Raw genomic sequence first — 25,994 nt, 5'->3', positions numbered from 1 at the left:
GTAAAATCAACTATATAAAATTATTTTCAATGATATCGCTTTCTATTTAAATATTTTACAAAAATATATTCAGGTACTATATTTTCAAAGACTATAAAAATAATTGCCTAAGCCAATGGTTCGCAATCTCCCTAATACTGTGACCATTTAATACAGTTCCTCATATTATAGTAGCCTCAATACATAAAAATTATTTTCATTGCTACTTCATAACTATGATTTGATACTGTTATGAATTATGATGCAACCATCTGTGGTTTTGGATGGTCTTAGGTGGCCCCTGTGAAAAGGTCATTCAACACCCCCAAGAGGTTGCAACCCACAGGTTGAGAACCTCTGTCCTAAGACCTAAACAAATGCTTTTTATTTTAGGACCTTAATATTTTTAAATGATGAGAACTTCAACATGTTTCTATACAATGTCAATTTTACCTTTTGCTATGTAGCACATTGGTAAATAAAACAAAATGTAAAGTCTTAATACATTCAGAAATAATTCATTTTGTATAATATGACTAGTAATTTTGGTAAAAACAAGTTTCTAAAATAATATAAAATTCAGTGTTTTACATGTCTTTCTTTCTTTCTTTTTTTTACAAATTCCTGTCTAGCTTTTAGAGGACAACAGGATGCTCAGAACCACCTGCTGCTTAAGTCTCTTAATTTATTATTTAGAATGAAATATTTTGAGAAAATCTGTCTTAACATAGATGCTTAAGGACAAGATGTATATGTTGAATAACTGTGGATGTGCTTTATATATATATAACATAAGAATAAGACAAGTCATAATTTCTTGTCAGTTGCAATATGTAACCTAAATTTGTCCAATATGCTTTCACACTCACACATTAAATTAAATCCTATACGTGTTTTTTTTCTCCTCTACCTCTAAGTGGATCTTTAACCCATTTGTGATTTTCTACTACTCTGTTTTGTTCTTTTAAGAAGTATTTGCAAACGTATCTCATTACGCAATGTTAGAAATATTAAGGTCACCACCTTCCTCAGAAGAGTTGTTCAGTACAGGGAAAGCACTAAACTTTTGGTGAGAGATGTTGTTTTCCAAAATTCTTTCAACAGAATTGAAAGTAGGGTCTCAAGGAGCGATGTGTGTGCTGTGTTGACTGTGAAGTATTCACAATAGATGAAATGTTAATAGAATCTAAGTAACCGATGGATGAGTGAGGAAAGAAGTGTCATATCTGACCAGCAGGACCCAAAAGCTGCTCTGCCAGGCTCTAGGAGTAGGGGGCAAAGGCATAAGGTATTATGCCAGCTTGCCTTTTACATCCACCAGTATGAAAATTTGATTCAGGACTCCTGTCAATTTACTTGTTCTAAAAGAGACCACAGGGGAAGTTCAGAGTATAAAATGAAAAAAGACCAAACCACCCTAATTATTTTCACCTTCAACTCAAACTACAACTGCAAACAATGAGCTAAACAGAAATGGACCTATACAAATCAGGACTCATAGTAACCTTTCTCAAACAATAAGTCACCTTCAATTTCCAAAAGAAAATATCTACCAATGACAACAAACTGCTTCCTTACAATGACCTCTTCATGAAAATGAATACATTTCAATGTTTTCATCTTGAACCAACTTAGGAAGTTAAAACTGTCAATCATTTTCTGAAAAACTTTATATTTATATTTAATTAATTATAGTATACCTATATAAATAAACTCTAGAACTTTCATGTTATAGGAAATTAACAGTTTTTAGTATATCAGTAGTAGAATGTAAAATATTTTTCTCAAGAACAATGTAGGTTACAATCAAGTAAGTTACAGACACACATGCACATACATACGCTAACATATATACATAATTATTATACACATACACACACACACACACACACACACACACACACACTTTCTCCCTGTAGTTGTTTTTCCCATGTTTTCTACATAGTAGTTAAAATGTAGTAAAACACAAACGCCAAAGAACGAATTTTCTTTACTAGCATATCATAAATAACTATTAATTTCTCAGCATGTCCATGGCTTTTTATCAATCACTTCATGCAAGCAATTAATTCTAATTACTTGACATATTCTAACAGACTGATTTTGTTCAAATTCAATAACAAGTTTGAAAAAAAATTACTGGGTGTTCTTCTCACAGTCCTCGTGTCCCCCATCTATCTCCTCTTTCTTTTCTTGTCTTGCCCAACCCAGCTGACTTCACTGTCTCTCCCTCATGAGGGCAAGAAAGCTATAATTTTAAAGTCTATGTACATCAGAGTTTCCTTGGCCCTCTTTTAGAACAATAAATAAATTTCAGTTAAAGGAGAGAATAAGGAACAAAGTAAAAATAAATACCCTCTTCCTAGATGTCTTCAATCTGCCCTGTTTCACAGCTTATGAGATTACTTGAACCAAACAAAAAAAATGTTCCTTTTAAATCATAAATCATCACAGTATGATGACGATACAAACTTACCAGCAATAAAGAGGGCACAGTATAATACCCATGACAACTGCTAAGGAATGCCCGGGCCATACATTTTATTGAAGTTCCTTCTCCTTCCTATTCTTGACTCTAACTCTGGTTCTGCTCATCTGCCCAGCCTTCCAGGGATCTGACTCCCTGTGAGGTCATGTAACTATGACCTCACATTCTCAGTCCTGTTTACAGTTGGGGTATTTGTAATGCTTTTATAGCCCCAACAAAAACAGAAGCCAGAACACAGGGGCCACTGTGTATGAAGGGAATAAAAACAAAGCAGCTTTGCCTTGTTCATACTTGATAAAGCATACTGCACGAGCCCTCAAGGGAGATAACACCCCATTCTTTATTCCTAACTGCACGGAACAGTGTCCCTCTAGTCTGTTGGGTATTAGGTATTTTCAGCAGTTTGAGATCTCCCTTTTCAATATTTCAGCTTTATTTCCCTGTTTGTCTTTGCAATCTCATAAAAGTAAGATCTCTACCAATTATGTAAGTATCTCCTCCGTTGTATTCTAGGAAATGCCTCAAAGGAGCCTTTATTTCCCACAGGCAAGTAACTAGCAACTCCCACCAATCCAGATCAGACCATGGAGCCTGATCACTATGCCTTGCTACTACCTTTTTATTTTAACAGATTACTAGATTCTCCAAATAAAAGCAATGAAATGCCAAGTTGTCTAAATTTCAGGTATTTCATGTACAAATATTGCAAGAATGATTTTTTTAAACCAATTTTTATCTGAAACTCAAGATTAACTGAGCATTTTATATTTTGTCTGGTAACCAGATTTCCTAAAATGTTTGTTCAAACTTAAAAAGTTGCAACAATGGTGTTCCTGCCATTGGTTTCACGATATCTTATGGGTGCGTTTTGACTTACTTCTGTGACTTACTTTGTATTTCCGCTATTTTTCTGCATGATCACAATTTTTAATTGTCTACAGTGAACTGAGCCTTCTCTAATACCCTAGGTACAAATAGAAAACTTTTCCCATGCATATTCATTTTTCATGCATGTTCATGTTCATTCCTAGCCACTAGAAATATAATAATATGCCTACTTTACAAACTCCTACTCAAGACATAATAAACAAAGGCCTGGGGCTGGAGAGATGGCTCAGAGGTTAAGAGCACTGGCTGCTCTTTCAGAGGTCCTGAGCTCAATTCCAGCAACCATATGGTGGCTCACAGCCATCTGTAATGGGATATAATGCCCTTTTCTGGCAATGTATCATATATGCACACAGAACGCTGACATAAATAAATAAAAATTTTAAAACAAACAAACATAAAAAGCCCAACACAAGCAGGCAACACATGTTCTCTTTCAAAGTCAGCTTTTGCCTTTTCTGGTAACTCTGAATCTACGAAGAACTCCTCTCAAGACTCATGTTTACTCTTTAATTGTGTGGTGTTTTGTTTTTTGTTTTTTGGGGTTTTTTTTTTTTGCAAAATATTCCAAGTAACCAAATCATTCATCGCCTGTACATTAACAGGAACTTACATTTGGAACTTACACTTGCTATATCGGTAAGGACATGTGCAGACATGTGTGCCGGAGGATGACTAGCCGAGTAACTGATTAGCATGTAGTATAAAGAACTGGGTCCTCGAATCCCCCTGTCCATGTCCACCCCCTCCACAAGCTTCCCTGTATGTAAAAGAGGTTCCCTTCAGCCTCTTCTCTTGGATGAGCAGCCTGTGGGCAGCACTTAGCTGAGGGCCTGGCCCACAGTGAATACTGAAACAGTGTTAGATGACATCAGGTGAATAGTATTATGAGATAGCTAATGTTGGAGGTGCATGACAATTCTGAGTGATTTGTTGTTTATATTTCCGACAACTGTATTCTATACTGCCTCAGCATGTCTGGGAAACAAATGCCATAAACAGCCATGGCCAGTATCATTTTCCTTCTCAGAGGAGTTTGTGGTTCATGATTTCACATGTGCTTCACAATGCTCTTAAAACTCATGTTGGCTGACTTTCCTTCCTACTAAGAAAACTGCTTTTGAGCCTGTTGGTTTCAGGGTTCTGTCTGTCTGTCTATTCTGTGGACTTGACACTGTCAAAGGGGTCCTAGCACAGCTGAAGTCACTGCAAGCTACTGTTTTATAGTTTGTCTCACTTGGCCTTGCTGGACAATATATGTCACCTCCTATTGATGTCATTTCTTTCAGTTAGTCATAATGAATTAGAAAGTATAAGTCACATGTCACTGTTGGTATAAAAAAAAAACTTTAGAAGATAATGGAGGAAATTAATGAGGTGGATTGCTACAGATATTACATCCTTATATCGAGTCGTTTCAACCTGGCCATGTGATGCGAATATGAAAGGGAATTGACAGCAGTAGCCAGTGAGAGAATCAGGAGTAATAGAAGGCTACCAAAAAGAAATATCCCAAGTATCCTAAAGATGCAGCAAGTGGAATGCTTGTTTCTTAGGAAGCTCTTACTTCTCCAGGGCTCTGCGGGTTCAGGGAGTTTACAGAGCTTGGCACGGGAGCTATGGGCATGAAGAGAGGGCAAAGGGAACAATGTGTAGAAATGAGTTGTATGTTTGGTATCGGAGATAGTTTTGTAAACATAAAACAACTAAAAATTAAACACACAAAAATAAATCATATATACTTGAAGGCAATATTTGCTATAGTAATAGGAGAGCTGAAAAGAGAACAGGAACCCCAATTTGTGTCATAAGTAGATACAGTCATACTGAAAGTAGTCATAGGGAGCCTATTTGAAAGGGCAACATATGAGCAAGACCTGAAGGAAGTCAGCCAAACCAGTGCCAGAATTAAAGAGCATTCTCAGCAGAAAAAACAACCAAATGAAAGCCTGAATGCTGGAGTATGTGTGAGAATAAGCTAGACCAGTGTAGCTGCATTCAAATGAATGAAGGGGAAGGTTCAGAAACCAATGAGGCTTGAGGAAGTACTCCACACAGTCAAACTTCTCAAACTTTTCTCAGTTAACAGAACCTTAATGCATACATTTTTTGTTATACTCTATGCCAAAACAAAACAAAAAAAAATAGCAGTTCTGTTTAATTTCAGAAATATAATGTACTAACATAAAGTGAACTTAATTTATAGCTATTTGAAAAGGACATTTAAAGCCAAGCATGGTAGCACATGCCTGCACTCCCAGCACTCAGGTGGCAGAGAGGCAGGTGGCTCGCTCTAAGTTCAAGGCCAGTCTATAAAGCAAGTTCAGGACAGCAAGGTCTATACAGAGAAACCCTGTCTCTACTAAAAAATAAAAGACGAAAAGTACATTTAGATTGAAATATATTTAATGTTAATAATTTAAAAAAAACAATTACCCACTGATTAATTTTGTATACCTGACAACTACAGATGTCTAAAAACTTGGGTCAAAGAGAATCTTTTACTCATTTTCTCACACTGAGGTTTTATTACAGCAGCTGGAGAAAATACAGCTTCATAAAGTGATGCCATCAAAAGAAACACAGCACAATCTACTGTAGAAACTGCAATTGTTGCCATTCCATGACACTAACTGACACATGGCATTTGAGAAATACCTGAGAATGGCTGGTGTGTGGAGCTGAAACACCTTGCTTACACTAAGGACATGAAACGGTGTACATACAATGTAATCTCCTGCTATACATTCTTAGAATGTATTCCTTTAAGCAATACACGGCTACGCTCGCAACTAACAATTAACATAGGGTTTGGGAGAGATCATTATAAAGTCTATATTAATGACTGTTTCCCATTCAGCACTGATAATCTGCAAAACCTTTCTGCATTCGAAGAAAAGTCCCACCTTATCTTCAGGGATCACTTCATGGTTAAAGTTATTATGAGCTACCAAGGATGGGTCAGTGCAGAAAAAGCGGATACAGTAGAGCCCTGGGACTCGCTGGCCAGCCATCTTAGCCTACTAAATGCCCTCCAGGCCAAGGGAGTTCTGTCTCTCAATCCATACATATGCACATGTGTGCATGCACACCAGTGCACACATGCGTGAACATGGAAAAGGCAGCAAAAAATTAAGTTTCCATTTTTATTTCAAAAGGGTGAGCCTTGTTTTTGAAGCAATAAAGTGTAAGGGAGCGAGAGGGATACCATCAATATTCCAGGGAAGACATCGCTGCAGTGGCCATAGTTCCACGTCCTGTTTGAGGAGTAAGTGTAGAAAAGTTAAACTATCAGATCAGCACAACCTGAAAGGCAGATCTGTCAGTAGCCAAGACCAAAGATGAGGGAGAAAAGATGTTCTGACAGAGAAAAGGTGTTCTATCTTAAGTGAATTAGCCTTGAGATATCCAGAGAAGCATGTGGATATGTGAAGCTTTCAGGAAAGATAAGGGACCAGGGAGTTCTCAGTCTACCGACCTTAAGCAAGGTCCTGCATTTCCCTTTGCAAACTCGAAATGATTCTGAGATGATGTCAGGATCCTAGGTCTCCACTTAGACCCCTATGAAGCCATGCTGATGTAGCTTGTTCTCACCTATCCGTGTCCTCCAGGCTCTGGGCCTTTTCACTGGTTATTCTCTACCTACAATTATTTTCATGGCTTGAAAAAGCATGGCTGACTTCAAGTTTTGCTCAAAAGCTACCCTTTAATTGAGGCTTCCTTTGTCCACTTTTATATATGTCAGCTACCTATAACCCTGAAATGGGATTCCTGATCCTTCTTGGTTCTTTGATTATATAGCAAACACTACCTTCAAGGAGCTGGAGAAATGTCAAAGTCAAGAGTACTTGTTGCTCTTACAGAGGACCTGGGTTTGATTCCTAGATCACACTGTCCACAATTCCAGCTCAAGGGGATCTGATGCCCTCTTCTGACTTCTGTGCTCCTACACAAATATAGTGCACATACATACATTGAAGCACACATACATTAAATGAATGAATATTTTTAAAATTGCATTCAAGCATATATAGTTTATTTGTTTGGAGTTTTGGTCAGGACCCCTTTGGCTTGTAAAATGAAGAAAAAACTGAAGGCAGAGAAACCAGATAGGAAGTCAACAGATAAAAACCTGAACTGGAAGTTTGCACAAAAATAAAGAAAAAGTCTGCTCTGAAATGTTAAGAAGGTAAAATGAAGTACACACTGAGTAGTGAGATGTATGGAGCTATGCTCAGAAAAGAAAACAGCCCAGTTCTTACTTAGAAGCTCATGGAAATGTGATGCCATCAATGAAAACTATGAGTTCCATAAATAAATATATAAATAAATAAATAAATAATAGGGCACATGTGAAGTCCATGCCTACAAAGAAATGAGACAGGAAGAGGAAAGACTCAGATAACCTCCCGCATCTGTGGAAATGCAGTAGTATCCCAGAAGCTGCCCAACATTGGGGAACACAATCTTGTGAAGAAAGCTGTAGGCCTCAACATGACTAAGGATGCCTGAAATGTGCCAATGTCTAACAGCGTTGCCACTTGAGCAAAGGTCTATTACAGCAGGCAGCCTCCCATACCCTCTCCACCTCTTAAGAACATTCTTTTTTTAATTTTATTTTTTATTTTTATTAATTACAGTTTATTCACTTTGTATCCCCACTGTAGCTCCCTCCCTCTTCCCCTCTCACTCCCTCCCTCCTTCCCTCTTCTCCCTCCATGCCCTCCCCCAGTCCTGATAGGTGAGGTCCTCCTGCCCTTCCTTTTGATCCTAGTCTATCAGGTCTCATCAGGAGTGGCTACATTGTCTTCCTCTGTGGCCTGGTAAGGCTGCTCCTCCCTCAGGGGGAAGTGATCAGGCCAATCAGTTCATGTCAGAAACAGTCCCTGTTCCCCTTACTAGGACACCCACTTGGACACGGAATTGCCATGGACCACATCTGCGCAGGGGTTCTAGGTTATTTCCATGAATGGTCACTAGTTGGAGCATCAGTCTCAGAAAACACCCGTGTCCAGATTTTTGGTTCTGTTGTTCTCCTTATGGAGCTCCTGTCCCCTCCAGGTATTTCTATCTCTCCCTTCTTTTATAAGATTTCCTGAACTCTGCCCAAAGTTTGGCTCTAATTCTTACCATCTGCTTCGATACCCTACAGGGTAGAGTCTTTCAGAGGCCCTCTGTGGTAGGATCCTGTCCTGTTCCCTGTTTTCTCCCTCTTCTAATGTCCATCTTCTTTGCCTTTCTGAATGAGAATTGAGCATGTTAGCCAGAGTCCTCTTTCTTGATTAGTTTCTTCGGGTGTACAGATTTTAGTATGTTTATCCTATATTAGCTAAAGAGATGGCTCAGAGATTAAGAGCACTGGCTGCTCTTCCAAAGGCCCTGAGTTCAATTCCCAGCAACCATATGGTGGCTCACAACCAGATCTATAGTAAGATCTGGTGCTGTCTTCTGGTATGGAGGTATACGTATGTGTAGAATACTATATACATAAACTTAAAAAATTAAATTCTTAATGATCAGTTTGCCAGAATTAACGATTACTAACCCAGATGGTGCTTCTGAAGAGCAAATGCCTACCAAAGAGCAGTTACATAGTCAAAAGTTCAACACTGGCTCCAATGACAACCGACCTGGGTTCTTGAGTAATCATGTCCATTATCTAATGTTCTCCCCTTATAAGATGGAAATGACGGTACCGACTTCACAAGGTGTTAACCATGATTAAGTGAAAATATCCACACAAAGCCCTCAGAACAGTGTCTAGTCAGCTAACAACATTGGATCCATTTTCATCCCTACTACCTACCCCTACCACTCTCATCATCAAGGTTACCGTGTGTTTATTTTGCTGACAGTAAAATACACTGGACACTACCGAAACATCAGTTGGCATTCAGTAAAAATTAGCCATCGACTTTAAAGGCAAATGTCCTAAACTGACCACATTTTATGCATCTATACAGAATATATTTTTCCATAAGAGACTTCATGACATGAAAGAAAGAAAAAAAAAAACAAACAAACAAACAAAAAAAAAAAACATGCTTAGTGAAGCTCCTGGCAGGTTGTCCTGATAGACACAGATGCAGCTTTTACTTGCAGCGTAGAAGCAAAATGTCTGTCCTTACTCTGGTGATTTCAGTCACTGCCTCTCACCTCCAGGACACCCTTTCCACCTTTGTCCCTACACTCAGATTTCCACAAGAGGGTGCCAATGTGTACAACAGTGGGCCTCAGGCTTCTAGACTCCACCAAATGAGCATTATTTGCTTCCAAAGTTTTGATTTCTAATAATTGAAATTTTCACCATGACAGGCATTTATGCTTTTTTATGAGAAAAACCACAAGTGATTCAGGTTTTCGCCTTTCTGCATTTGAAGTTTTAGGGATTGTTTGTTTGTTTGTTTGTTTGTTTGTTTTTTAAGACAGTCCTTGAACATTTGATCCTCCTCCTCTGTATTCCCAAGCACTGAAGAGGACCAGCACATATCACTAGGCAAGGCTTGTTTTCCTAAGTTGCAGTTCTTTTGTGCCATCTCTCAAATGATAGTGCAGCTTCTGTCACATTGTCTATTTTAATAAAAAGCATACCACGGTAATTTGAAATGGATAACTTAAAAGGAATCATTCCCGTATGTGTTACAATCAAGTAGAAAACCATTGTATGATAATTAGTTGCACAGAAGTTATCTTTGCACAGGTCTAAGACCACTGAATCCTAAATGCAGGAGCAAGAAAGGAAGCTTGTGTGGAGTAGATTCATTCTAGCAGATTCACAGGATGACCTTGGACAGCTTCCTCTGTCCACATTAAGCTAAGCTGAATAAGTCAGGACTGTATACTCTTCTCAGAGGCTGTGCAGCAGAAGGGAAGGGAGAAGGGGCTGCTTGGAGGGATGGGATAGGCCAGTGAGGAAACAAGAATTTTGCTACAAAATTGTCAGTAGATACTTCACAAAGTAAGGAATCTTTACATGGGTAACGGCTACAATTTTTACCTTATAGATTGCTTATTTAACAGTGTTCCTATGACAGTCAGTATACCTATGCCAATCCTTCCTACTTGACACACAACTAAGAGCTGCATCTATCAGGACAACCTTGCACTTGAGTTGCCGATCGTGTATATTTTTATGTGTATAAATGTACATACATACATGGGGGAAGGAACACGCACATGTGCATGCATTTGGAACTCAGAGGACAACTTCAAATGTCATTCCTTATACAGTGTCTGTCTTTGTTTTAGACAGGGTACCTCACTGGCCTGGAATTCTTTATGTAGACTGGGCTGGCCGAGCAGCAAGCCCCAGGGATCTACCTGTCTTTAACTCTCCAGGTTATAAGAGAATCTGAGTCAACAAATCTTTAAAATCAGACACAAAGAAAGAACAACACAATTTCTGGCTTTCTCAAATAAGACAAGTTTGTGTGTGTATATATATACATATATATATTAAATGTCAGTTTATAACAACAGAACTTCCTGGCTCAGTTTCTTCATGTGAGTTAAATAGTGCTCCCCTCTAGATACAAGGGTTAGAAAAGAGGCCCCTGCAGGTCTCGGGGCTGCACAAACAGAACTCACAGCATGTACCTACTTCTTATATTAGAAAGCCTTGGTCAGTCTAGGGAAATCCTGTTGTCATTAGGACCTGTCTACCTTTCAGTTGTACAGCTTGAAGAAAGCAAACTGCAGACCTTAAATATGGATCATCTAAAAACAGCATCACATAAAACAAACAATACAGAAACAAGACTAAAGACTAACTCCATTCCCCTTACTTTTTATTGTACAACTAGCCAGAGCAAAAGTGATGAGGTCAACACATAATGACAAAATGAGCCTTCCTAAGAGGTACTGATTCTCAACAAAATCGTCAGCAAGTTAAAAATGACATGAAAAATCTGGTCAGGCTAGAATGGAGAAAATTCAACAAGAACAACAAAAATCTAGTAAAGAAGATGTGTTAGAGGCTATGCAAACCACTGTGCACCCCAATGCACTCCTCAGAACCAGCTCTAAACAGTTTGTATCCCAATGTACTCCTCAAAACCAGCTCTCAAATTTTCCTGTAAAGGGAGGAGAGAGATCAGGAGAACCAGAGATACTACTGAATGAAAAAAGAAAAAAAATCCTCCAACCAACCTTCTGGAGAATTTAAGCTAAAGGCATTATTGCTTTCAGCAAAACTATGTTAATACATAATTCATCAATTCCTGTACATAATTTGTCTTATCAAACAATTATCTCTGACTTTAGAATGGATTCTCATGCAGCAGGCAGTACACAATCTGTCAGACAAGTGACCAACAGATGTTTATTTTCTGGGTCAAAGGAAAATTAACACTATTGGTTTTTCTTGACTTAACTAGTATTTATAATGTCTTCAAAAAGATCACACTATGAGTTGGTAACAAAAGTATCATATATGCAAAATGCATCAAAAATAATTAAAATAATTTTATTTGTATGTAAAAATAGATCAAGCTAAGATTTATTAACGGAATTTTCAAATCTCACAAAGCATTTTTCCTTTGTTAGCTAGTAACATATTTCTGTCTAGTAGTACTGTTTTATCTCCTAGTCCGTAGCAGAAACATTGCTCATTTTTAAAAAGCTCTGCCTATTTGTTTTCACTAATATACAGGGACCTAAAAATGAGCATTTAATTTTTAAGAAAATTGTTTTCTGTTCTTTTATTTATTGTTATGTTATGATAACCAAATAATGAGGTTACAAAGTTCTTTGTTGTCATTTCTCTATATGTGGGGAAACATGTTATTTTAGTAATCTGATTTTCTGTATTTAATCCTTCAGATTTGTATAAGTTTATCATTATCATCCAAAATGTTAAAGAAGTTTATTCAAATCATCCAATGCCTTTTAAAATATTAGTTTCCAATACAGTGAAGAGAGGATATTTTAAGCATTGCTATTGTCCTTATTGTGCTACAAATATACTAGAGATGATTAAATATTAAAATTTTACCTATCCATTTTTAAAGGGTCATATTAAATCTGTGTGTGTATACCCTAGTTACCATCTCTGCTTGCTGACCTAAATGCCTCAAGGTACAGATGCAAACCACTTTGAAAATTCCTATCTGCTGCAAGAAGCTGTAAATCAAAGAGAAAGCCAGAGCTGACACACTTTTGGTGACGTTCAGAAAATGTACATTTCAGCACACAATTCATTTTAACCCTATTTACTTTACCTTTTGCCAAAAATAAAAAAAAAAAATGCATGAGATGATCAACTTTGGATTCCTTAAAGTTTGTAAACACACATATATTTCCTTTACCTTCCTCCCTGGGTCATGGCATTGCTTACCACTCTGTTCCAGCAAATCTGATCCCTTGACACTGATCTCTAGTTATTCAAATCCATGAAAAGCTACTTGTTTTTTAATTATATGCATGAAACATATAAGAACTAGCACTCTGGTGATATTATAAGGAATTTTATAAATACAAAGAAAAAAGAAAATAAAGGGAGGAGAAAAAAAAGAAGAAAAGCTAAACATGTCAACAGACAGAAAAATACCTAAGATGCAAGACACTTACCATGCTGGGACCTGCACCTGGAAGACACAAGCCTTCCTTCTGGACTGGCGTAGGATACCATTCACTTTGCACTATTCTTAAAACTCATTTTTAAATACGTCATTCATCTATAGACAGATCATAAAGGCTGCCTTGGTTTGATATTCTAAACTGGAATAACAGGGAGGAGGGCTGAGACATGATATAAATCAGGTCTCACAAGCCCTACAAAAGGAACTTTTCCATAGTCCACTGAAAAAAAGAAGTTCAGGTCAAGTGGCAATAATAGCAAAGGTGTGAGTTCTCCGCTCTGTCATCCCCAAAGGTGTCAGAAGTGCTGTCCTGCTAGGAATTAGACTGGCACAGGAGGTCCTGAATTCCATAATGGGCTGCAATGTGACGTCACCAGCTGCAAGTCACCCAAAGGGTGACGCCTCTGCACCCTGTCACAATGTTGTCACATGCGAGTCACTTCATAGCAACCAAAATACTTCCAGAAGCAGCCCCCAACTAGATGCAGCCCAAGACTGGGAGGTTCCTACTTTGTGCTCACCTCAGAGTTTCAGATGTATTACACTAAGCACATACAAGGCACACACTCACCCACCCCACACTCACAAACGTCTACTGAAAGTGTTTCCAAAGTGCTATAAACTTCATGAAGGAAAACACGTGGGCCAGAGAAGTGGTGCTTCTCCAAACACCAAGCTACTCAAGTGCACAGCTGGAACTGACTCAAATCTCTCTAGATCCTAAGGTACTGTGCACATTCGATAAGCAGGTAACAGAGACTTTAGATAAAATGAAAATAAAGATGAGGTGCCAGGATATGAGAAAAAAAATATGGAGTGACAGATCTAGAAATTACTGCCTAATTTTAGCCTCAGTTTTCTCATATGAAAATAACAGAATACAATCTGTCTTAAAGGGACAACGGAAGAATTATATTTGGTCACCAGAGTTATTATTCCTAAAATTCTATAATAGCTTTTGCTTCTTCAAAATTTTTAATTTTACACATAAAAAATTTTTAGAGATAAGGTAAAAGTTTCCCACAATTCCACTAAGTAAAATCAAAGGCAAACTGTCACCTTAAGGCACATATTTTTCTCTTTACAGTTAATGCTACAAATAAATGTAGTTTAGAGTAGCAATTAAAATTCTAGAAACCAAGATGGCTTGTCTGATCTATGACTACAATGCAGAGATGTAAAAGAATCCAGGCTAGATCCCTGGTGGCAATCTCAGCACCACACAGCACTGTTGTCCGGTGGGTCAGGAAGCAAGTCCACAGTCACACTTCTAGTCAAACCTCCAAACAAGAAAACTACTAAAGTATTCAGACACACAAACACATCTTTTAACTCTTTAGTGGCTCTCAGACACTGGCTTATAGATCCTCTTTATAACAATTAATATGGATGAATAGATATTCACCTATTTCCTTACTGCAATGCTGCTGCAGGGTCATTTGTTGTAGATGACAAACTCATTTAGGAATTATAATTCCTTGGAGACTGTTATGTCAGCCTACCCAGTCCATCCCAGACCTAAAGGCTGAAAGCTCATCAATGAGTTCCTGACATTTCAAAGCACACAGTAGGTTTGGAATCACCAGCTGTACTCAGCATAGAGGCCTACATTGCTCTGAACGTCATTGTATGTGAAAGTCCCCTGGGACAAGGGCCAAGAAAATGCATATTATGGGCATCATCTGTAAATAGTAGAGTCACACACTCCAGGTCACATATACTATTCACTTCAAATGAATTGTGGTAATTCTTAGGTCCTAATAAAATTATATCAGGAATTTCTGACTTCTACCTTCCAAAGTCCAATTTGTTAAACTGTTCTTTGCATGCCAGAATCTGGTGTTATCTTATACTCTCTAAAATATAAAGGTACCCATCCTAAATATCTTTGGAACTGTTCTCTTGGAAGAATAAATAAAAATGTCACCAATAATGAGAGAATATGTCATATCATATATGATTTCAGTAACATATACCATGCTATTTCTAAGGGCTGAAGAATACATGCCAACCTTCATAACTATAGTGATGTTTTTCTGAAAATCTCTTGACTCTACAGTCTGAACTTCATCCAGACCTTTCAGCCAAGTTAATAATATGTCTGGAAGTCACTGAAGACTGTATTTAACCTGCTATCCTACTGTGTACTCCGCCTGTTTAAGTTTAACCTGTCTTTAACAGAACAATGGAATCAAACATTCTATGCCTTGGATTTCTCATGCAACCAGCTTTACAACATAAGCTAAATGCATAGCTTTCATCTTAAGTTATATACTCTTCCTTGCCTCTGCTGCAGAATATTATCTGTGTACGTGTATGTGCTGTGGGTAACCACTTCCTGAAAGCATTCGGAAAGCAACAAACAAAATAAACACGTCATACATGCTGGAAGAAATGTGTGTAGGTAAGCTGGTGAGATCTGCAGGAGACTCTGAGTGCTATTCTGAGTCGGGTAGGCTTAGGAAAGTAACTTCTTTCTTATAAGTTTTTAACGATTTCTATTAAAAAATTCCTTGTTCCTTTCTCGCACAATTTTGTCTTTGCTGTTTGATACATATAAAACAAAGTCCTTCATTAGGCACAGGCACAGAGAAGCAGCAGGCACAGGTTAGGCTTTTGTATACACACACAGAAAGAGAGACAGAGGCAGGGACGGAGTGTACAGATAGGCCAGTAACCACAAACTGCAGACAGAGGCACAGGGACAGAAGTGGAGAATTCAGACTTAGGCATGCTTTTTGTCAGACTAATCCATGGGAAGTCTCTGTCTATTGCTTAACGCAACATGGATGCATTTTTAGCAAAGGCCATCTGGAAAGGTTTGAGGGTTTGCTTTTGATGTTTAGAAACCTAATTATGGTCATGCACACTCATGATAAACTTCCATTTTGTACATAAAACACTGGAACAAATCTACAGCCAGAGGCAGTGTACTTTCTTGCAACTGTACTCTACGTTCTTGGGTTTAGGTGTTGTAATATAATTATTACCAGTTCATATCAGTGATGGTTTCAGCTTTGTGTTGTAGAATTTTAAAGTCATAGTTAAGGCAAGAGGCTTAACTGGAAGATCCAGCTGCCTAATAATCCACAAAGGTCCCCTCTGACATCATTTGCTGATCATTCACATCTCACACTAGACATGATGTGAATGGAGAACAAAATATAGCCGCTAGCATCAAGAGTTTCATGTTCTAAAGCTCGAAGAAACACTAAAACAGTAGAGAAACCAGTGTTTCAGCTGAAGAGCTTGTGTTCTGCACAGTACTGAACCTGAAGATGGTGCTTACCAGACAGGCAGAAATAAGAGACTCTTAGCACTGAGACTAGCACAAGCCACATGGCTTGTTCATGACACCAGCGTCACTTGATTACTGAGCACATGAGAAGGGTCATAGGTGTTAAATGTTTAGAAAGAGGGATCCATGAAAATGATCAGATCTAAGGGAGAACTAGGTGGATCATAGAAAATGCTAGGATTAAATGAATTGTAATAATTGATGAAGTGTGTTCAGCAGTATCTAGCAGTGAAGCACCATGAAAAGTCTGTTCAGCAGGGAGACGGAAGCTGGGGATCCACTCTTGAGCAGGCTGCTGCCACTGCCCAGGTGATAGGTGGCAGGCAGGCAGACAGGCTCCGTACAAGGCAATGAGTGCATAACTAAGAGAAACAAGTAACTGGTAGAATTTCATGGCCAGCTATATGTGAAAGACAGAAGAAAAAAGGGAGAAACTGAGTTAGAGTTCAAGGCTTCTGACCTGCAAAACTGAGTGACTCAAGCAGGGCTCTTACATGGCACTGAACCAAGGTAAACATGAGCCGGACTCTTTGGGAAGGAAGTAGACAACGTGTTTGAGCCTATGATAGGAAAATCTGGTGTTCCACAGGCTTAAATCACTTGGTTCTCCTAAACTCCTTGTAAAGGTTGTATTTATTTTACAAAAACAGACTCAGAGTAGCTAATGAGATATTCCCTGGATTGCATAATTAAAAGTTGTGGGCAATAAAATGGCAGGTCAAGTCCTCTGCCTCCTAGGCTCAAGGTCTCATTTCCTCTCAGCAGACGTGCCAATGGGCACATATCCTCACCAAGCCTCCTGCTTTTCCAGTTCTTATGCAGAAAATAGCTTCAAATCTATAAAGCTAATCCCTAGACATACAGTTGCTAGGTTTTTTTTCTCTACTGAAGGCTTTGGGGTATCTCTTTATGAGTAACAAGAAATTCCCCCAAATACTCAATCTTACAAGTGTAGTCCATTTATAAGTTGAAGCAATAATGAAGTAGCTATATTCAAGCTTTGATAGCAAATGCTATTTTGTATTCATGATTTACAAATAGTTATCTTGAGAAAGCTTTTTTTTTTTACTATAAAAGGCAAAGCACCTAAGGATTAATAAAATAACTAAAAGATCTCTTACACTACAGAGAACTAAAAATTCATTCAAAATACAGGAACAATTAAGATTCAATGTTGAAATGTCCCAAAGGAATCTTCACATACTAAACCAACAATGTTTTATTCTTCTTTTCTATTCAAACACTGTCCTTCCTGAGCTCTGTAAGTAGATTGGATAACGGTCCTGTTCTTCAAAAATACAAACTTCCCAATGCTACGATTTTTATCATACTGCTCTGACCTTGGTGCCCTTGGCTGGTTCAATCCTGACCTTTAAGCCATTCCAGTTTTCCTGTTGCTATGTAGTCTCTTAGCTCATGCTGTGGTTTTTTTGGCTTCCAGAGTCCTCTTCTCTCCTTCTACCACACAGAAATCTATTCTTCAATGTTCCAATCAAATGCCAGTATGAAGTGTGCTCAAAGCTCTGCTGGTGTGGCTTGACATATCACCCTCCATAAGCGCTTGTTATACTTCTAATAGGGTACCTCTTTATTATGCTCTGAAATATCAATTATAAATGTGATATGGATTAAAAGATGCTTCAAATGAACAAAAATTTTAGACTACATTGTTGCAAAGCCCAATGAGAAAAAAAATTGCAACTATTTCTTCCCTCCTGAGAGAGCTCTGAAAATACCAAACCTATTGAGCACATACACTTCTACATCCCATGGGCTTTTCAGGCTCTGTGAACCTTGCTGTTTTGGATTGTTAAGCGCTATTGTTTAGGTTTTTGTTGGTATTCCTATTACAAACTCTTAGTGGTCCACGTTTAAAACAGATCCACTGTGGACAAATCAATCATGCCTTGCAACATGTACATTAAAGCTCCCGATATTCCCCAGGACAACAAAGAACAGAACTACAATGGAAGTAGTTTAAAGGGGTAGCAGAAGGAATGATCGTCTATAAAGCAGAGAAGTAAATGTTTGCTGAGTATCACGATATGTCTTGGCATTACATTATCAATCTGTTTCATCTGTTGACTTTCAGGTCAACTTTAAAAAAAAAGCAAAAGGAAAAAGGCCTAAGAGAAACTGCTTAGCAGATCAATGCCTCACTGTGTTCACCTGTAACTGGGTAAGCGCAGTACTAAACTCCGGTGCACACAGCAGGGCAGCTGTTTGGCTCTAAAGCTAAAAAGGCTGAATAATCACTTTGACAACAACATCTCAACATCCTCATGACTCCTGGCAAAAATGTAGAACTCTCCTCAACTAAATGCAACAAGAAGTTGGCCCAATCACCATCAATTTGCTTTTAATTATCCAAGCTAAATATAATAATATGGAAAATATCAGGTTTCCTCAAGACATAGAACAAATGAATGATATACAGAAAATAACCAAAAAATTGATTTAGTATTCCTATTCATATGTATCCCTGAGTTCATAGTTCATAAAACAACAAATATACAACATAAATAATAGGAATATATAAAGGTAAATTCACTGAGACTTTTGAAACTTTATAGTTTTATTTCATATCTGCAAAGATATTAAAAATCTATGACTTTTCTGGCTCACAAGAGTAAACTTTTCTACCTTGTGCCAACAGAGTAATAACAAACATTTGTAGTACACGCTTACACACTTCTGAGTTGTTTTTTCTGGCTGCCTTTCCTCCCACAAGCTTTTTCAATATTATCTTTATTATAGGTGGAGTTCTTGAACTTTACAAGCCTCCCTGCCACTTTAGAAACTGTGAAAGCTCAGTGGATCCATTACTGCAATCCTGAGGAGCAAGGAAACTAAAGGATAAAGACATAACCTATAGGGTTATATTTTCTTCATGCCCAAGGTTACAGGGTTCATCTACATATAAAACTGCATTTCAAAATCCTCAAAATTATACTCAACTGCAGCACACAGAAGACAGAAAACAGTCGGCTAGCTATCCCTCCAGGTCTATATTGGTTCAGATCAAGGAAAGACTGGAAGGCTTTAGACATTGGCAGATAAATTGCTCCTCCCAACTCCCTCAGCTTCCCTTGCTGCATCTGATAAACAAGTGGCTCTCTGCAGTCACTAAAGACTGTAACATGTTAGGCACTATTTTCCATTCTTTTCTTAAGCATTAATATTAAAAAAATATATGGTGAGTGTCTACTTATCTATCAGATGTAATAGTCAAGGCAGACACACCCTCTGCAAGTACAGTTTGAGGTTATGTAGCTCTTCAGTAGACCAAATAGATCACTGTGTGTATCTACGTGTGTACTTACAGAGTTTTGCAGATGCAAATGAGTGACTGTGTCGTCTGTGTCCTTGTGCATGTACATGTAAGACGTTAGCCCCAAGTGTTCTTCCTCAGGGGGTTAGCCTTCTTTCTTTTAGCCTGGAACTCAACACGTACGGTAGGTTGGCTGGTCAAAGATTCATTTGTCTTCTGACTCCCCAGTTCTGGGATTACAAGTTCTTAACACCATGCTCTGCTCTAAAAACAAGCAGAATAACTAAACAAACAAATAGAACATAGTTCTGAGATTTGAATCACAAGAGCTTTCACACCTGAGGTATTTCTACAGTCCCAAGGAAGATTCTAAAGAGCTTCTCTTTTCTTTTTTCCTTTTCTTTTCTTTTCTTTAGACACAGTCACCCTGGAACTCAGTATGTATGCCAGTTTTGCTTTGCTCCTATGGCCTCAAACAGTCCTCTTCCTTCAACTTCCCAGGTGCTGGGATTATAGGCATGAGCCAATTTAACAAGAAATTGTAAGAGCATTCGTCTGAAGAAAAGGACACATTGGAACCATGGAGTAAGACATATAAATTGCTGTACGCAAACTGGCTTTCCGGAAGAAAGTGCCCCTAAAGTTCACATTGAAAACCAAGATGCTAAAAGTAGCGGATAACTAGGAAATTACAGGCAAAAGAACAAGTTGCATTTGGAAAAGCAAAAATTCACTATAGCTAAAGATTATGGAATGGGGGTGACAGTGTTCTGGCTGGGGGTTGTGAAAAACCCTGACAAAAGAGGCAAACAGCTGCAGCATTACAAAGGCAACTGCTGAGGTCACCATCACAATAATTCTTCTCTATCCACTAGACTGCTTCTATCTCTTGGCTATTGTGAATACTGTAGCAATGAGCATAGATGAAAAAGTATCTCTGGAAACCTACACCCATGCATAAACTGGCAGCATTGAGTAAAGTCCCTATGGTCCAAAAAAAAGAGAACATGAAGTTGGGAGAGGAAAGTGATATGTGTATGGTGAGGTAGAGGCTGACCAAAACAAACATACACACACACACACAACATATAAAAGATAGATAGACAGACAGACAGACAAATAAGATGATACATACATACATACAGTCATAGGGTTTCTTTTGTTGCAATGAAACACTATGACCATAAAAGCACGTTGGGGAGAAAAAGATTTATTTAGCTTACATTGCTTTTCATCACTGAAGAAAATCAGGGCAGAAATTTAAACAGGGCAGGATATGGAAGCTGGAGCTGATGCAGAACACATGGAGGGGTGCTGCTTACTGGCTTGTTTCACATGACATGCTTATTCTACTTTCTTATAATTTTGGTTGTGAGCCTAGCCTTTAATGTCTCTAGCCCAGCCTGCTTTCTTATAGGACCCAGGACCACCAGCCCAGGATGGTATCCCCCAACATTGATCACTTATTGAGAAAATGCCTTACAGCTAGATCTCATAGAGGCATTTCCTCAAATGAAGCTCCTTTCTCCTGAATGACTCTAGCTTGTGTCAAGTTGACACAAAACCTGCCAATACAGATAGATAATAAATGAAATTCTTGAATTAAAAAAAAAAACCAATCAAATTACCATTAAGCTAAAAATACTTGCTATTTTATTTTTCAGTTTACATTAATAAGCCAGTATTAGTTATCAGGAAAAAAAAAAAAAAAAAAAAAAGCATGTAACATGCTGTAAGAGCTATAGGGGAAGAACAGCAGGAACATTTTAGGAATGATACTTTGACCAGAAAAAGAGTAACTAACAAGTGCAGGGTGCAAGCAGATCGCTTGGGTTAGAGGGGTCTCCAAACTTAAAATGTGCCTATATTTTCTTCACCCACTATCACAGCACTGTGCTCAGCCAGTCATAATAATTATACCAACAAAACACACCAGCATAATACATGGGCCACATGCCACAAAATAATTTTTCTCATTCTAAAGACTTACTATAATAATAATAATAAAAAAAACAGAGAACAAAAATGATAAATATTTGTAGATGCTCTAACTGTTCACATGTCCATCCCAGGAGAGGGATCACTGCCAAAGATGGGGCAGAAAGAGTGGAAGATACTGAGGTCATGGGAGCTCCCAGCAAGTGCGCAGCACGAGAACTGTGCATATGAACGGACAGTGGTTATGACGGCATGTGCAAAACTTGTACAAGCCCAAGCCAGACCAAAACCCAGCTGGGACACAATCCCACCCCAAGCCATGGAGCTATCAGCAACCATTAGCTGCTAGGAGAGAGAGAGATGGTTTTCTATAAGAGGGTAGCATCTGGTAACTCAACCACTCTCTAATAGAAACCCACACACCCCAAAATATTTTGGCAGCACAAATTGTTATTGAAGGATTTAAAAAAGTAAAAAAAAAAAAAAAAAGTTAGAAAGCTGGGTAGATAGAGAAGCAGGATGAACTTGGGAAGAGCTGAGAAGTATAGTGAATATCGACAAAACAGGTCCTGTGATACTCTCAAAGGACAATTTTTTTTTAAAGCTTTATAAACTTCTCAAAAAAAAAAGCTAATTTTAAAAAGCACTATATGAAAATTTCAAAGAACTAATAACAAAAACATAAAACATTTTTTAATATGAAAACTAATACAATAGTCAGTTGTACAATGAAAATTAGAAAGAGCTTTAAGAAACTAAGAAGCGCTAATTAGAAAACTAATTATAAACAAAAATTTTTTTAAAAGCTACACAATTTTGCTCAGAAAAACGAGGTACAAATATATAAACAAACACTGTGGAGGTTTATTTTGGCTGCCATCTTGAGTCAGTTGAAAGATGCCTAGAAAATTGGTGAAGCCCACTTCTCCATGTCCTGGGTTGTTTCCAGAGCAGACTGGAAGTGAGAGAAGCTTTCCCTGAACACACGCAGCACAATGTTTCAGACTGGGACTCAGATGGAAGGAAGAGGCAGGCGTGGCTCCCACAAGCATACTTGACTCTCCGACAAGAGGATGTGGGTTTTTGCTTTTGCTTATTCTCACTGCTACTGTTGTCGCTTGTAGAAATTAGACCTTAGATTCTCCCAATGTTGAATGTTGTTTCTCACCAGCAGCTCTCCAGGGGCTTTCCAGCCTTCAGCATTGACCTGGGTTTGCATCCCTGGTCTCTCATTTTGAAGCCTCCAGCTTCTTAATCTAGGGGATTCCCTGGCTCCTCAGTCTCCAATTGCCTTTTTATGTTTGTTTGTTTGTTTGTTTGTTTGTTTATTGCCTTCAGCATCAACCTGGGTTTGCATCCCTGGTCTCTCATTTTGAAGCCTACAGCTTCTTAATCTAGGGGATTCCCTGGCTCCTCAGTCCCCAATTGCCTTTTTATGTTTGTTTGTTTGTTTGTTTATTGTCTATCCAGCCTTTAATGTATGTTAGTCTAACAAATCACCCTGTGAAATCACACACACACACACACACACACACACACACACATACATTCGTGCTTACACACACACATATAGGGAGGGGAGAGGGAAGAAAGGAAGGGAAGTGGAGAGGAGCTTATTTATATTATTGACTGATATTGCTTTGAAGAGCCCTAACTAATGCAAACAGTATGCTCCTAGAATAAATGTTCGATTCTTCCCTACGGCTCTCTAAAATGTAATATAATTCAAAGGGTATATAAGAAATAAACCAAAAGGGCTAGCAAGATGGCTCAGAAGGTGTTTGCCAGCAAGCCTGAGAACTTGAGTTTTATCGCTGGTACCCACATGCAGAAATAATGTCCCTAAGGTATCCTTTGACCATCATAACATGTGTGCTATAGCACATGTGCTCACAGATATACACAGATATGTACACACAGATACACACAAAACAAAACAAACAAGCAAATAACAATGTTTTAAAACAAGATAAGCATAAAGGAATAAAAGGAAATATGCTGGGCACTGTGGCTCAAACCTGTAAGCCCAGCACTCAGGAGGCAGAGGCAGGCAGATCACTGTGATTTTTGAGGCCAGCCTGATTTACAAAGAGAGTGACAGCCAAGACTACACAGGGAAACCCTATCTCAATAAGGCAAAACAAACAAACAAACAAACAAAAAATACAACTGAATGTTTAATTTGCTCACAGAGATGTTTCTGACCTTTATACTCACAGAAATATAGAATTAATTGTACAAGCAATACCATCAAGAAAAACTAAAATGGTAACTGGAGAAAAGCCCATACAACAAGACAACTTTCATATACAAAAATAGTAAGCAAATGTATAAGCCCACTGTAAATGTCCTTCATATTCTAATCTCTGTGTCCTGCCTTACAAAGGTGCTTTAGCCTCAGGTCCCCATCCTGATTTGAGCTATCCAGAAGAGAAGCCAATCCCTGTTAAAAGCAATCAAGTAGACCGTTCTTACCCCTACACATTGGGGACACCAATAACCATGGCACTTAGAAAATGACAGTATCTATAATAACAAACCATGTGAAGTAGAACAGAGCTAAGTGGGAAGGTATACCAATGCCAGGTAGAATGAAGTCACAAGGAAGCAAAGATGTTGTGAGAAAAAAAGAGAAATCCAGTAAGCAAAGCAAAGCAGAAACAGCACCTCATACCTTCCAATTATGTCTGGGAAGAGGCTTGACTGTCTTTCTCAATCTATCCAAGGACATAAGCCTGGTACCCATAATATTCAAACAATAAAACTACTACAAGTACATTTTCAGCCCACTGCAACTAGAGCCTTTACCTAAACAAATGTACACAAGTAATTAAAAAAGTTAAACAGATAGGAATTAAACATGTAGAAAACTCAGCAGTATCAAAGAAATGCAAGTAAAGCACTCTGCAGAGGAATTTTAAATTCAGAATAGGACTGTTCCGGTAAGAGATAACATCCAAAGATCTTCCAGATCTATGTGATCCATCTGGAACACAGACACTCCTTTAATCCTAGGAGACAGAGGCAAGCATATCTCTACCAAGTTTCAGGTAAAAGAAAAACTTAGGTCACCTTTAATACACACCTTTAATCCCAGCTCAGGAGACAAAGACATGCAGATTTCTGAGTTCTAGTCAGAGATTAGAGTCTGTTCAAGCAGTTTGGTTGAGTCAGTGAGTTTAGAGGCAATGAGGATGAATTCTCTGCAGTTCGGTTCCTGGGATTCACATGCAGTTTTTATGTGGAGAGTTTTACAGAAAGAGGATGAAGAAAGAACAAGCTAGATCCAAGTAAGGACACAGAGAGCCAGAGAATGAGCCAGAGGCTGCTGCTCTAATGAGAAGATTAGAACAGATTGATAGAGATAGTTTGAGGTCAAGCAGAGCAATTCAGTCAGAAGCCAAGAGAGAAGTCAGATTAATCAGTCAACTAGGAGAGGAGTTTGAGCCAGACAGCTGATCTGAACCAGCCTAGAGTTCAGAAATAGCTAGAAAGAATAATCTTATTCAACAGTAAGTCTCAGAGGCTGAAAATATTCTAGGCCTACATTAGACTGTACAGAGGTTAGAGGCTTCCAGGCCTAGGCCTAGGTGAGCAGACAGAGGCAGTAAGCCTCGGAGATGACAATTACATTAGGCAAATAAGAGTTTACAACGTTCAGACAGCTTTTCCCCTACAAAACTGGCAAAGATTAGATAGATAAATAATGTACGGTGGAGTCCAAGAAGGAATATAGGCATTCATAAACTGTGAGCAGAAATGAAAACGTTTTAGCTTTCTAACTTAAAAATGTTACCCTAAGAACCAGCAACAACACTTACAAGCATTTCAAGGAAATCAAGACAGGCAATACAGTTCAGAAGTGAAGGGGCTTCCCATCAAGCTGAGACCTAAGTTTGATTCCTAGGAACCATACAGTAGAAAGAGAGAATGTGACTCCTGTTGGTTGCCTTCTGATCTCAACATGTGAGATAAAGCACTCAAACACACACACTCACACACCAAATGCAGAAAAATTAAGTCAAGATAATCATCATAAATATAATATATAAAAATCACATTAAGATACTTACTGTACTGCTACACCAGTAAAACAAAATCTAAAATTACCTATCAGTGATTCTCAAACAGCATCACTTTTTTTGAAAAATAAGACTGAAGGAACAGGCCACAAGATATGAGAAATGCATCCAAGGAAGAAAGAAAAACCAGATGCACAGATGTAGTAGAAGATTTGGTTATGTTATATTACGTTACGTTAATAGGTTTTTGTTTTGTTTGACTCCTAAGTGTGAGTTATGGGGCTACTTTTAGATTATCCACAGCTACTAACAGCCTCCTGAGACTCAGAGACCTGCTACAGTTAGTTTAATCCTGAGGACTCTGAGAGGGTACAAATACCAGAGCCAAGGGAGAGGAAGAAGATGCTCCAAGAGAGAGGAAGAAGGGGAGCGGGAAGAAAAAGGGAAGGAGAGAGGGAGATAAGATAGACATATAGACAGATGATAGATAGATAGATAGATAGATAGATAGATAGATAGATAGATAGATAGA

At 38.3% G+C, this 25,994-nt stretch overlaps 1 protein-coding gene across 2 annotated transcripts in view; it reads right to left on the bottom strand.

Moving 5' to 3' along the window:
- Psd3 (pleckstrin and Sec7 domain containing 3) overlaps positions 1-25,994 on the bottom strand; it is a 460,032-nt gene that overhangs the window by 249,008 nt on the left and 185,030 nt on the right. Inside the window, exon 1 of one of the 2 annotated variants that reach the window (XM_055618706.1) lies at positions 19,555-19,617. The exons of the other annotated variant lie outside the window; for it this stretch is intronic. The gene's annotated coding sequence lies outside the window, so the exon portion shown is untranslated. Of the gene's footprint in view, positions 1-19,554; positions 19,618-25,994 lie in introns of those variants that run through there. 2 annotated transcript variants of the gene reach the window in all.

This window comes from Psammomys obesus, unplaced genomic scaffold (assembly GCF_907164565.1).
Source record: "Psammomys obesus unplaced genomic scaffold, mPsaObe1.curated_primary_1811, whole genome shotgun sequence".
In the NCBI taxonomy this organism is placed as follows: Eukaryota; Metazoa; Chordata; class Mammalia; order Rodentia; family Muridae; genus Psammomys; species Psammomys obesus.
This window is presented reverse-complemented; position numbering and strand designations above follow the sequence as displayed.